Here is a 15437-nt window from a genome sequence, read left to right as displayed (position 1 = left end):
AAATTAATCAACGATCCCGTGAGCACGCATATAAGGTCTCGAAGTACATATTTTGAGAGGTTAATAATAAAATTATCGTAACGTATGGCAGCGGTACACTGCTATAAAGTGTGGCATCCCATTATAATAACACGGGAATAGCCTATCTAAATATATAGCTACCTATATAATATTAACTATGTGATATGCTTTAGAATGAGCAATTAATTTTAATGGACTATTGATGAAACAAAAAACGACGAAATAATAATATTAAATGCGTATACTTTCGGACTGTACAAATATTATCTCTCCACAATACTGCAGATCGAAAACGAACGAGCGTTAATTATAATATTATTTTGTAACTATAATAATTCAGTATCGAATATATAAGAATTATAATAATATTATTATTATCGCGTATTTCGTAATTATGAAATTGCTCTTTGTAAATAAAAAAATTGTCGTCGACACGAAAATACCTACCTACCCTAAGGGCTACTATACTATAGGAAGGCATGCGGATCATCGTTAAAATAATGATAACATAATTGGTGACTGGTGTTGCAAAGTTGCGTAATAATGATATTTATATTTATTATAATCACTATAACTGTATAATATTGTTATTATTGTTGTGATTTACCTGCCACCTGTTGCTGTGCGATAAAGGTGCGTGCGGTCGTCCTGCGGCGGTTATCCGGCGAAGTCGAACTTTCAAAAACACGCGGCGCACACGGCGTAGTGTATGCTATTATTGATACACGCGGACGGAGGACCAAGCGATGTACCTCACGACGACGAGCCGGTCAACGATCAACGATTATCGTTTTCGGAATACGCGATACGCGCACGGTCTCGCCAGATACTATATGCTGTTATAGGGATGCCCTTGACGCAAGTGTACCTGTTAAATGAGAAAAAAACCAAACATAATATATAGGTAGGTGGTACATGTACACGCACACACACACACGCACACACACACATACACACACACACACACACACATATATATATATGAATGTATACAGTACCTATAGGTTATTGAAACGTCCCCGTCTCCCCGTGTGTGTATACGTGTTTTACTATAATTTTTGTTATTTTTAGGGGAAGGGGAAATCATTATACATTACTACAGTCTCGGGTGGGTATAAATACGGTCTTGTGACGTAGGCACACGTTGAAATTAGCATAATATCTAACGTGCCATTATATTGTTATTAATATTATATTATCTTCTGTAAAGATAAATCACTATATACTCCGCGTTATTACTGTATAGGTAGATGTATCTGGTGTACATGCATACTATATTTTTATACTACCACAAAATGTACACACACACTCACACATATATGTATATACGCGCCCGGTCTACGTGCAAACTATATCATTATTATGTACCTATTATATTATTTCAACGTCATCATATGAAGAAGACAATCCTTATGGCCCACAATAAGTCGACAGTGTTGATGTTTATAAAATCGTAGTATGTAATACCTATACTGAAATAATTGATTTTCAGTCCATCACATCTTATATTCCTTTGCATAGTTATGATAACATATAATAGTATAATCTATTATATTCTTATGTACTCACTATCGTTAGGAAATCACATTCCTCGCGCGTGTTACGACTAATAACTTGCAAAACTATAAAAACAATATCATTTTAATAATGATTTGAAATAAAATATGACTAATACCTATATAGATATTGTATAATTATTACACTTGTTATGAAATTTAAAAATAAACTCAATATTAATTTGAACAGTTAATTAGACATAACTTTACTACCTACATGTTTCTGAATTTGAAACATTTTCTGTCGTTTTTAATAAACACGATTAATGTATTTTTAACGAGTGCCGGGTAAAATGTATTAAATATTTTTAAATAATACTTTGGATACCAACTTTTAAAAATTTATTATTATTATTATTTATTATTTATTATTTGTTATTGTTATTTATTAGACGTTTTCTTTATTTCAATATTTACTATTTTTTCTTTTTGAGATAGCTACATAGCCATGTAGGTCTTAAGTAGTTCCTATGTATATTAACTATTAACTTAACACAAAAAATGTTATATCGTATTTCATTTTCATACATAAATCGGCATTCAAATCGTAACAATATCATAATAATATCAACTATTAAATATTGATTGAAAATAATATTATCGTTGTTATCATTTATATTATTATATATTTTTTATGATATAAATTATGTTATAATTGGTAATTTGTGTCGATTTTTAATTTTCAATACTCGAGGATACCCCCTAATTACAAGCTTAACCTTAATGAGCTCACGTATTCTGTTTTCAAACTGTGTTGCATCTAACAATATTACATAAATTGACATAAGTAGGTACTGCGTTCTTAGTTTATTAATATTACTAATAAGAAGAAACAGAAGAATAAATTGAATATAGTATTAATCATTATAATATAGGGCATAGGTAGTAGATACCTATTTTAGTAGGTGACACATTAAGTAAATTATCATTTTTCATTAAAACCCAAACACGGCTAGACAAGTATATAATTGTAAAAACGTCATTATACATGAGTAGTTAATACTTATACCTACTTATATAGTCATTATATAAAATTGTGAATCTTTTCCCTTTCACTGCTATTTTATTTTGTCAACTGTTTGTGAATATAGAAATATGATTGGTATATATTATTCTACGTATTAAATTACAATTATAACAGTCTTACAATGATGGACGAAACAAAACGTGTTTTTATACACTGCAGTTTCATAGTTTCGAGATTCTGTCATTAAACAAAGATACATAATATTCACGACCACGCTAAAATTATTGAGACCATGACATTTTTTTAACGTTTATTATTAATTATAATGTTTTTTATACTTTTTTTTAAATATTTTTCCGAATGGATTTTGAAAATACTCGAGGACGTCAACAACCGAGCTTCAAATGAACTCTTCGACGAGTATAATAAAATTCCCTGTAAACTATGATGAATAAAACACACACATGCACTACGGGTGTTATAAACATCATAAATAAAAAATGCAATACTATATACATAATATACCAACAAAACCTGATGTCAACGCGTGTCGGAACAACGGCAATGAGAGTCTGTCTTGGGTTTTTCAAGGGTAATCGTTACATTCCCCGTGCAGTTAGTCACGTGGTTCTGTTTGGCCATTAATAATAATAATAATAATACCTATTTGATATATATATATATATATATATTACGTATGAGTATGTGTGAATATGTATAAATATTATAATCGGATAGACGAGAGTATTTACACGAATATAATATGAATTGACTATATTGAATGTAATTATTTTGACGCCAAACAATTAGCAGCTGGTAAACGATAATTACAGACTATAATATTATATCCCATAGACTCTATATACGTATTGTTGTGTTTGCGCATTGATTTATTAAGTTTTCGTCTATAGCGCGCGATGTAAATTAATTATATTGTTCCGCATTTAAACGGCAGTGCAGGAAGTGTATAATATTAATGTGAATAGCCATAGATTCTGAGAATTACTGCAGTTTACTGTTTAGAGTATAAAATATGAATCATTGCGATTTGGCCACTGCGGCAGTATCGGAACATACTTTATTCTGCGCTTCCTACCTTTCGATACTAATTTTTAGAAATACGTTTGCCTGGAGCAATATTATATTATATACAACTTGAATAGATCAACAGAGAAACTTCAACATACCGTTCAATATAATTATCATTCTTGAGTATAAAAAATATTTAACGATTAATTAATTTATGCATATTATTATTATAATATTACTAGAACACAATAACTTCAGTTCAATAATTATCACGCGTCTAGATAACCTAACCTGAACCAATTTATTATTCATCTTAAATGGTATAAGTACAATATGTACATCATAGAAACATTATTCGTTTTAATTTATGAATCAAATCGAAATAATCAGATAATATACGTTTAGGTATAGTAACTATGGTCGCATATAAGGAACTTGGTAATTCAAAATCTTGAAAGCGCCATGGTGGTACCCAATGGCCGACACAACATCTCTCCATCTTTCTTTATCGAAAAATAGCTCTTAAAAACGGAATTCATTTGATTAATACTGCTTAATGGTTATTGATTCCCGGTAATCCACGTATGTCGTAGACACCTAAAGCGTATAAATGGATTCGTGATCTCTTACAATAATAAATATATACATAATAGAAAGTGTCATCAATGGATGTGCTTCTTTCATCACACTTTTCTAAATTTTTTCCTGTCATGATTTTTTATTTACTTATCACATAATATATTATGCTCATAATGTAAATTTGTTACATAGACTGCGTATAATTATGTATACATATATATATATATATATATATATATATATATATATATATATATATATATATATTAAATCATTAAGCTTTGTATTCTAAGATAATAGTGCATAATATACCAACTAGGTACATAATAATTATTTTACATAAAATATAAAAATAATATTATAGGTATTTAATCGATTAGTTATTATTTTAACACATTTTTAACAAAATATAGGAGTACTAATATATTTGTATTAGTTATTAGAACTATAATTTTAAAACCATCATGATGTGCATTTTATTTAAACCTGTATCATAGACAATACTTTAGTATATAAAGTATAATAATTTAGTAACTACTCGTTTTTTAATTTAAACAAATCAAAATCACTTAAAAAATAAACCATTAATTATTAATGATATAACAAAGAACTGTTTTGAAAAAGGTAAGTATAATTTAAAAAAAATAAGTTTGTGTCGCCAAAGACTGCACTCCTTACGTTATACATAAAAAATTGTAAACACTAAAATATTAAAACATGTTCTTTAAGATGGTATACTAAAAATCAGAATTTGAATAAAGTCATTATTAAAGAGAACATATCTGGTAATATTGGTAAATCACCAATAATCATTCACTATACAAATAAATAAATATACATACATATTAAAAAAAAATATATTTCTATTTTTTTTTCAAAATTTTTAATTTTTAAATTATGTTTAGCCCTTTCATTATTAAAAGATATTTCAATTATTAGATTTAAAGTTACGACATTGATGGCCATTTATCTATTCGACCAATAATTACATTGCATCACATGCAGAAATGATATTATCTTTAAAATATATACCAGCAAATTACCCATATAGATATTGTTATATACCTATCTAGTTTAAATAGTATAATAAAAGTTTACTCAGAATCGGTGAGTATTATAATTGAAACGATTGGAAATTTAAACAGAATTTAGATTTTAATCAGTTTTTTTTTAATTTCACAACGTACAATATATATTATATACAATCTCTAATAAATAATTCAAGACACATCTATCTGTATAGATATACCCTGCGTACATTTTGTAATGAACATTTATTTTAGTTTAGTTCAGGGACATTTGTTGTTCTAGTGGGCTATAAACAATAATATGTGAGCGTTTTAAACATGTTATTATTGTAAACATTATTGTTTTGAGACCAATAAATCCAATTAAAAAAAATAAAACATTTTAATTAATTCTTAAAATCTGATAGCCATCACACGTATAATATGTAGGTAATAATGGTAATATAACTAACTGTGCTTTTATATAGGCAAGTCACTAGATATTACAAGTTATTAAATTATTTGCATATATTATTACAGAATTGGTGAAATTACATCTATTCACTGACATTATAGTAATAAAATAATACTGTCTAATATACACTAGGTAATATACACTAGGTATTCAGAAAATTTGATAGAACGATTAACTGTTGTTAAAAAAAATATAAAATCATTTAATCCTAGCGAATTTCTGTATAATTTAACAATTCTTTAAATCCTGTAAACATGATCTCTATATTATTATATAAAAATAATTTTATATCATAATTGAAAACTATTAAAACATCAGTTGAGTTTATAAATATGAAAATGAATACAGTTATATTTAAAAAAATATGAAAACCATTTCAGATAAACCATCCTTGGGGGTTGTCAAAATGTATTAGGGGTTGGCGAGTAGAAAGATCAGAATTAGTTATTGAAAGTTACGGGTATTGCCTTATTATTGTATTTAGCATTTAGAAAACATATTAGAATATGACGTTAAAGGTAGTACTTGTACTATATAGTACACATTTGTTAAAAATACGCTGTAAAAACTGAGGGTAATAAAAGTCCATAAAACCTACGTAATATATCGTTTTTCGTAATTTATAATAATGCAGCACGTCGATTTCCTTCAAAGAACGACGTTCATGGCGGTTAAGTTTTTATCGGTTCTATAAAATTTAAATAATAATATGTTCAAACATGCTTAGCGTATTCTCGTAGCTCATCAAACGATGCGATTTTTTTTTAAATACTAATAATATTAATACTATCACATAATATCTATCTATCTATATATATATATATATATAGGTTAGGTTATATGTATACAATATACACTAATAAAGCGTATACTATATACGCGAAGATAGTACAAAATAATAATAATATATTATAATGTATTAATGTAGTCTGTCAGTTTACCTAATACCTATTCGTTAATAGGAAAGGAATGAAAAAAGCATAAAAAAAACCCAAAAACTCGGATTATCCAAATACGTAGGTAGGTAGACTTGTACACGAATCGTCGCTGTCTCTATAAGTAATAACAAACTGGTAACACGGTAAATATCCGCTTAGTATTTACACCGTATTACTGCACTCATACTCGGTCGCATCGCACCGATTTGAGTAAATAATCGACGTCGGCAAACATAGATTGGCACTACATAACATAATATTATACGTGACATACCTAGCTACACATTATATAGGAAATGCCGTTTGAATAAATTAATATTATATCGTTTTGACTTTTGGCAGCGAACGTTATTATTGCAGTATATTGGTAATCATCGCGTGTATTTATAATGGTATAAAATGTTATAAACCACTACCGCGGTAATAAACTTATTATGATATATTCACACGGATATATTATTTTAGCGAAAATATTAATAATAGTACACAACCGCGAAGGTTAATGCGCTCAAATAACTATAGGTACGTGATTCACAATCGGTCCGTCGACGATGACCGGCGAGTATCTACATATAAAGTACCCGTCCCGATAATAATAATAATATAATAATTGTTATTATATAATAATATTTAATATATAGAAAACAATAACGGTACTGACGAATATAATGTCATAATGAAAATAATAATATTATTAGTATATTACATTACAAAAACAATAATTCCATTGAATGACTATATATGTTATTACAACAGAACAGCACAAGGTGATCCATCGAAGTGCCTGCATTCATTATTTCAAATATATTTTAAACTTAAATTTGTAGAGTATAATGACACAAGGGTGTATGTATAATATCCCGCAAAATGTTGGTCAATTACTCCGCCCATCTCACTTCAGTCTGACAGTCTTGAACCTACTAATAAATTATAACTAATATTAACTACTCGTTCAAAATTCCATTCGTATGTGTCTTAAAGTACTCCGTAAATATTCTGATTCAACTTGTCATGAAATGCGTTGTCATTGAAAAGAGTAAAAGCTCAATAAATTATAACGATGAACAATTATTATTATAAAAATGATAATTTTTTTTTTTTTTAATGTTGTTTTACTTGTACATCGAACCAGGCAAAGATAATATTTTGCGAAAAGTAAAAACTTTTGAAATAAGGAATTTAGTTAATATAGATCACCTTGTATAGTCCTAAATTCTATATTATAAGAATCTCGTTATACAACAAAAATAATAAAATAATTTTTTTATTGAATTTGCGTTAGATAGGGTAGGTACATATATTTAATTACATTTTTTCCCTATTCGGTGTGTACAAATTATAAAAATAGTATGAAAACATTGTTGATTATAGTTTTAATATTTATAAATGCAATTGGTTGATTTTAAAGTAATAAATTATTTTATAGCAATGTAGTAAAAGACAGTTAAATTTTCTTTTGAATGTTAATGGGGCTTTGGACCCAATCATGAACTAGACCAGATCATGGAAGTATAGATAGTTCCTACATATTTCGCAATAATAAAGAACTATTTTATCAGCTATGAAAATTTAAAATTATTAAAACAAATGTGCCTTTCCCCCTTCAAAAATGATAATATTATTTATATTATAATAATATGATGATGATAAATTGATAACCAACATCTATACTCAATGCTAACACATTTAAATTATAATTTAGGTCGATATTATTCTAATATGTTACATATTAACAATATTTGCTTACGCAAACCCGCGAGCGGCTCGATAATGTTATTATTATACAAATTCATTATTTATAAAAGTTTGTTGAATTTGTAAACAATCAGTAGATTATGATATTGTTATTTTATTATGCGATTCGTCGCGTAAAACAATATTAGTTATTATTATACGCCTAGTGCGGATTCATTATATAATACGATAAATAGTAATAATAATAATTCAACAATCGTGCGATACATCATCATCGCGTTATATGACGTGCCGCCGCGGACGCCCCCGCCGCTGAAGAATACTCGTCACTGTCTACCAGCCGCGGTGGTTCGACGACGTCACGGCGATGACGGCGTTCGGTAACGCCGCCGTCGACGACGACGGCCGATTACTACAACTCTCGTACGTCACCGAGTTGGACGGCGGCACGTTCGGCACCGTTTACCAGGCGGTGTTGACGGCCGGCGGCGGGACTGCACGAGTGGTGGCCGTCAAGTGCATTCGGTCGCCGGGCGGCGGCCGTCACGAACTGGACGCGCACAGACGGCTCCGGCACCCGAACGTCGTCAGACTGCTGTTCCACTTTTATTCCGGTAACGAAAAATTGTATAGGTACTGTGGTGATGTGCGCGCGCTCGTCATTTTATCACGCACCGTGTAGGCACAGGCGCGAATAGGCTTATCTCTTCAAGGTGGACTTGGGATACTCAATAAATAGATTTTCAAAAACACTACTAGAACCTCCTCACCTCCTCACCAAACTAAACGGTCATGAGTGCAAAAAAAAAAACCTTTAGAGGGAGCAACGATTGGGTTTAGTGAGGGCAACACCTCCTCTTGCCCCCCTCTCAATAGCTACGATCCTGTACCTACTATGACTTATCCTATACCTACCTATATTTGTGGTAACATATATGTAATAGCGTCTGTTTGTATATTATTCTCTTACCCCTAATTTTCTATAGAAAAAAAAACAATTCTTATATAGTCCTCCGTATTAATTGCACTCATCGAAAATACTGAGCAAAAACAAAATTTTATTATTTATTATCTTTAATTTTTTTTTTCAATAATCACATTTACAGCGTGTCCGAATTCAAAATTTTAGAAAATATTCAAAACAATGATTCTCACTTGGTACCTATTCAAACATTTTGTAAAATCTTTACGTAAGAATAAATAACTATGACGTCTATAGTTATTATCCATCTATTAGTGACGTTATCGGACCGACGCTTATCGATTAATATAATATAATATAAATATTAAATAACGCATAAACAACGTATATATATATATATATATATATATATATATATATATATATATGTATAAAATTCCTACATCACCACGAGAAACGTTTTAAATCGACCAAAAACAATGCATATATGCTTTTTACATAATATAATATGTAACTCTAACTATATATTATTTTTAGTTAGCGCCGTTAAAAAGTATTAATTACAATACGCGCATGACAATAAAAATATAATATTAATAAGTTACTATAAGTTATATCCAACACGAGATTATCGCTTATTCGATTTGGTGCGTTCAATTCGCCTGCTGTTTTTATTCGCGTTTATTAGCTGTATATCCGTACACCGATTTACATCAAAAATGACAGGCACTGGTTTTAAGAACCATTTTCGAAACGAGTTAAATTAAAGATGAAGTCCGGCGTTGTGGAAACAATCGGTTGTTAGTCTCCTGCACTTAATATATTAATATCATACTAATGAGAGTATATGAAACGTACAATCGACCGTCACTCAAAATTCCTCAACACAAACAATATAAAAGCAATACTTTCACGAATCAATAATCACCGTTCAATTCGTTTACAAAATGATCTAAAAAAATATCTAAACTCAAATAGGAATATGTGTTGTGTTGTAATGAAATGTATGTATAGGTATAATATGTAATGTAAATAACATTTTCCTTGACTTTGAAAATACTTACTAAATAATATGTTTGATTTGTGTAATATTGTTAAAATAATTGTATATGATTCACCAAACATGGACCGAGATCATGACACTGAATGTTTGTAAAGGAATTCGTGCAATTTGCAAACTAGCTTATAAGATACTGTTAAAAAATATGTACAGGTAATATAATATCGTGTAGCAAAATGCGTACTATAACCTTAAACGGAATGACTGTATGCTAAGTATCAACCCAATTACAGTTAATACAAAAAAAAAAAAAAAAAATAGTAATAATAATAAATAGCAGCACGCAACCTATTACAATATAATACGTAACATAATCTAACGTAGAATCGATGAACGAAAAATCGAAATACACATAGCTTAATAAATATGCGTACCCTCGAGGCGTGTTGACTCCGGATTACCAACGCATAAAATACTCATGCAGTGAATTTTGCGTTAAGGAGAATAATTAATTTTACTCTGTTATTTTTATAATATTACAAAATATCATTGCACTAAGTCAGTATTTTATGAATTTTAAAATCGTCTAATATAATACCTATATATGGTTTAAAAACTCAATAAATTATATGTACCTATTGAAAATCAATTATTATTCAATTTATTATTATTCCATTCTTAACGTAAAGTTGCTACGCGTTATCTGTCAGGGAAAAGGGAATAACTACACGACACCAGGGTCTAATTGGTGGGGGGGGGTGCTTAGGGCTGTCACTGTCCCCCGTATTATTAATAATAGAAAATTAGGTATAGTTTATGGTTAAGCCTCCAGTGGGCCGTGGATGTGATGGCGTAGCATTTATGAGGTACACTTGTTAACGGGTTTACCGCGATTTCGCGTTATAATAACTATATAGGTATATAACAGGAGTGGCCACTAACCTTAACTTTGGGAGCCGCAAATTTATAAAGTTAATTCGAGATGAGCCACACATTGTAAAGCAATGTTTATAAAATAAAGATACGATTTTCAATTTTCATTTTAAAATAAATGAAGGAATATTTATTTACTTTTAATTTTAGTCTAAGTTTGGTTCAAGAGGCTCACGAAATTGATTTAAGAGCCGCATGTGGCTCGCGAGCCTCGTTGTGGCCACCCCTGGTATATAATAAACACCTTAGGACCATTATACACAAACTATAGCATCCACAGATCCACCATGAAAAAAACCCTAGATCCGCCATTGCACGACACGTTCGAGATTTTCAAGAAGAAAAATTCGTTTCGTATCGATACGGAGTATGTATAGTTATGGTAGTCTTATCGGAGTTGGTGTCCTAAGGGGGTCGCGATACGTCTCTCTACGTATACCAAACACACACACACTGCACGTCATGTAACTATTTTCGAACGCCCAACGTTCAACCGATACGTAGCGATACATTCCGATAATTTCCTTCTCGGTGACGGCGCCACAACGTATACAGTTTTATGTGTGCGGTGCAGGGTGGAACGGCATCACAGACGAAGACGGCGGCGCCGGTCGGCTGAACTTGGTAATGGAATTGGCGCCGACCAACTTGGACCGCGCGATCCGGCGACTGGCCGCGGCCGGCCGGACGGCGAGCACGGGTCATGGCAAGCTGTACGCATACCAGATGTTCAGGGGCTTGGGGTACGTGCACGAGACGGCCGGGCTGTGCCATCGAGACGTGAAGCCCAGTAACCTTTTGCTGTACCCGGTCACGGGCGTGCTCAAACTGTGCGACTTCGGCAGCGCCAAGGACCTGTTGGACGGCCGGCCGAACACCCGGTACGCCTGTTCCCGCCGCTACCGAGCGCCAGAGCTGTTGTTCGACCAACCACCGGACGCGCCCGACTACACAGCCGCGGTGGACGTGTGGAGCGCCGGTTGCGTGTACGCCGAACTAATGGCGGGCGCTCCCCTGTTCCCGGGTACCAGCGTAACGCACCAGCGAGCGTTGGTCGCGCGCCCTCCGTCGTTTCCGAGATGGGCCCCGTCCGACGCGATCCGGCTGGTAGCGGCCACGCTCAGGTTCGACCCAGCCGCCAGGCCGACGGCGTCGGAAGCGTGCGATCACGGGTGTTTTGACGCGATCAGACGACCGGGTGGCCATCGTCTGCCACCGCTGTTCGAGTTCGACGACCACGACTATGCCGATGACAATGACAACTATTATGACGACTACGACGGATACACATCATCACGAGTCTGAGGATATTTTGAGGAAAATAACGAGTGTGGGTTATAGACACGTCTGGTTTTTAATAAAAAAAAACTTTAATATTAGGTATCATTTAAGTTTCATATAAATATTATTTTTTCATTTATGGCAAATGACGATGCGTAAACAACTTTTGCGGCTGCACTGCTGCAGAGTTCCCTACTAAAATGTTCTAAGTTAAATAAAATATAATGTATTGTAATTTATTTATTAATTATTCACCAAGTTTTTTTTTTTTTTTTAAATAACACAACATCTGAACTTGAATTGAAATTTAATATTTGGGTCAAGGTTGATTTGGTTGTTTCAATCACGTGTATCTGTGGCAAGGATATGCCACTAACAACCCGGGTGGTTACCCATCGAGAAAATAGTGGCACCGACTGGTGCTGTCACCCAGAAAATATCAATGACAGAATAAGCCAGACGCCGACACATACTAAGTCAAAATTATAATATTATCAGTGCCATGGCGTGCAGAAACTTTGTGCCGCAAACACAAAAATTAAATTATTAAATAGTGACTGTAAAAAAGATTTGAATGCTATTTAAATCTAATAAAATTAAATAACAATTAAAAACATATTTAAAACAACTAAATTGGGTAGTTACTTAAAAAGGTGGCCAAGTGGTTAATGCTCTACTATATAATATAAGGCATATGTATGAATTACAGTCTCTGTAATGGATGTGTTAAATTTGATTTCAATGATGGGGTATACGAAAATAAACGATTCAGAGTGAAGACGGTCTATATTACTAAAAGTATATTTCATTATATAATTTCTATTAAATCATTTATTTTACTATTAGTATTATATTAGGTAGTATTAAAATACGTTAACTTGAATATTTGTTATTTGCCAAAAATATTTCATTTCAATATGTCAATGCGTGTAAAAAATATAATGATATTAAAAATATTAAAAGAAAAACTGTGTTTACCTAGCTATACATATTTATATTTTTTAGAACTTATTATGAGTAACATTCCAATTTCAAATATCCACATATATTATATAGCTTAAAAATGATCAAACTATTTTGAAAACGTTATTATAAACATCAAAAGATTATAGAAACATTCCATATAGGTTATGGTTTATTTGTTTTTTTTTTTAAATTACATCAACAATTTGGCAAGATTTGCCACAAGTTATGTTGCATAAACATTCCCGTTTTATCTCATTTTTTCTTTTAATTTTCCGGGTGATTAAAAAAATTATTTAATGAAAATTTTTCAATTTTAACCTCTTTAATGTATCAACTAGATCCAACTTCTTATCACTAACCATCTTCTAATCGAAACATTTCTCGTAGTATTTTTTTTTTTATTCGTGTATGAAGACACAAATAAAAATTAATAAAAACACGCACATCGACCTTGTAAAAATAAATCACTTAGCTCAGAATCTAAAACTATCATAATGATAAAAGCACCCTTTCAATACAGATACACCTGAGGGCCTGTTCCAAATACACCCTGAATATCGTCGTAATAAGTATTATTATAATAAACTCCAGTGAGTAGATATACACATGACACATAATATAATATAACACTTGACTTACCTCAACAAATTGACTGCGACGGTGTGTGATGATAGTATTAAAAGTGTTTGTTGTGCATGAACGTAGTCTGTGCAGTAAACTAAACGTTTCAGACCGATGTCGGTGAATAAACGGCGTGCAAATGTGCGAAAAGGACCTATTTATATGCGTGCCGTCGGATATGACGTAAACGAGGCATTTTTCGGAGCTATACCGCGATTATTATCGCAAAATATTATTTAATTGAATCGCGTGTTAAGTGCTATTAGTTAACACATATTATTATTATGGCGTTGATTATGTTGTTATAAATATTTTCTAACACAATTCGGTAGTCTATATGATAATAATATTACCATAACTCATAAGTATATTAGGTAAAATTGTTGTCTGTTTTTGACTTAATCGATGACGCTTCAATCGACGAACCCGCCCGAGATATCGCAGAACTAATGCGTCACAATAAGCGACGTCGAGGTCCTCTACATAATATTATAATGTTATTATTGGTCCGAGTGTAATAACTAATAGTATTAACAATAATCATTATTCATTATTGTTGGCCGGATATTGTGCATGATATATTATATTATAAAACGTCGTACATATATATATATATATATCAATATATGGGCTATAATATGGGTAACCTTCAAAGGGCGATCTCCCGCAGGTGTACCGGAGAACACTCTTGACAATAAAACGATAATTCTTAGCACTTTCGATTGATTAATAATGCGTTTAATTTCCGTTTTAAAAACAAAACATATCATTACAACCATAATATAAATTAGCCTAGTTATTTCCTATAACATTTTTCCTATAATATTTGCATTAATATAATACCTAAACTCGTTTATTAATAATTTTAAACAAATAAAAAAAGAAATTCATCAGTTTATTGCTTGATAAACATCTTCTTGATAAGTAGATTATAATAGCATTTAAATATGCTTTAGTGGCTTAGTCCTAGGTGGTGGCGGTACAGGTGGTATAGGTATTTGTAAATGGAATTTCAGATTTCTAAATGTTCTTTGATCGTTTTCTATACAACTCGAGTACTTTAAAACCTACATAACTTTCTAATTACAGTTATAAGTACCTATGATTATTTGAAAATCGTTTAAGCCAAAAAATCATCTAAAACAATATTCTACATATTATCGCATACACATGAAATTCTATTATAAGTATAAAATACAATGTTAGTAATTTACTTAATAATTGTTATTTATATTGTTCACCGTACTGATTCCATTATTTTATATTCTATTATGTTTACAAAATGTTTAATTAAATTGTTGAGTTTTGTACGATTCGGTATCTCAGTGTGATATACTGATATGTATAAGATGAAATTAAAAATATTAAATGATTGATACAAATATTTTAAAATATAACGTTAGTTAATGGTTATATCTTACTGACATACATTAAACAAATAATTTTA

General features: G+C 31.3%; 1 protein-coding gene and 1 pseudogene across 4 annotated transcripts in view; one reads left to right on the top strand and one right to left on the bottom strand.

Annotated features, from left to right (window-relative positions):
- LOC107166410 (multicopper oxidase 3) overlaps window positions 1–15437 on the bottom strand; it is a 36357-nt gene that overhangs the window by 11270 nt on the left and 9650 nt on the right. Inside the window, exons 1-2 of one of the 4 annotated variants that reach the window (XM_089229858.1) lie at window positions 14009–14134; window positions 629–889 (exon numbers count right to left, since the gene is read on the bottom strand). The exons of 1 other annotated variant lie outside the window; for it this stretch is intronic. The gene's annotated coding sequence lies outside the window, so the exon portion shown is untranslated. Of the gene's footprint in view, window positions 1–628; window positions 890–14008; window positions 14161–15437 lie in introns of those variants that run through there. 2 more of the 4 variants (XM_089229859.1, XM_089229860.1) reach the window with 2 other exon arrangements.
- LOC107166398 (uncharacterized) lies at window positions 11644–13182 on the top strand (annotated as a pseudogene).

The sequence above is a fragment of the Diuraphis noxia genome, unplaced genomic scaffold (genome assembly GCF_037042655.1).
Source record: "Diuraphis noxia isolate RWA-SAM2 unplaced genomic scaffold, SU_Dnox_SAM2 contig0005, whole genome shotgun sequence".
Lineage (NCBI taxonomy): Eukaryota > Metazoa > Arthropoda > Insecta > Hemiptera > Aphididae > Diuraphis > Diuraphis noxia.
The sequence above is the reverse complement of the archived record's forward strand: the minus strand, read 5'-3'. Positions and strand labels throughout refer to the sequence as shown.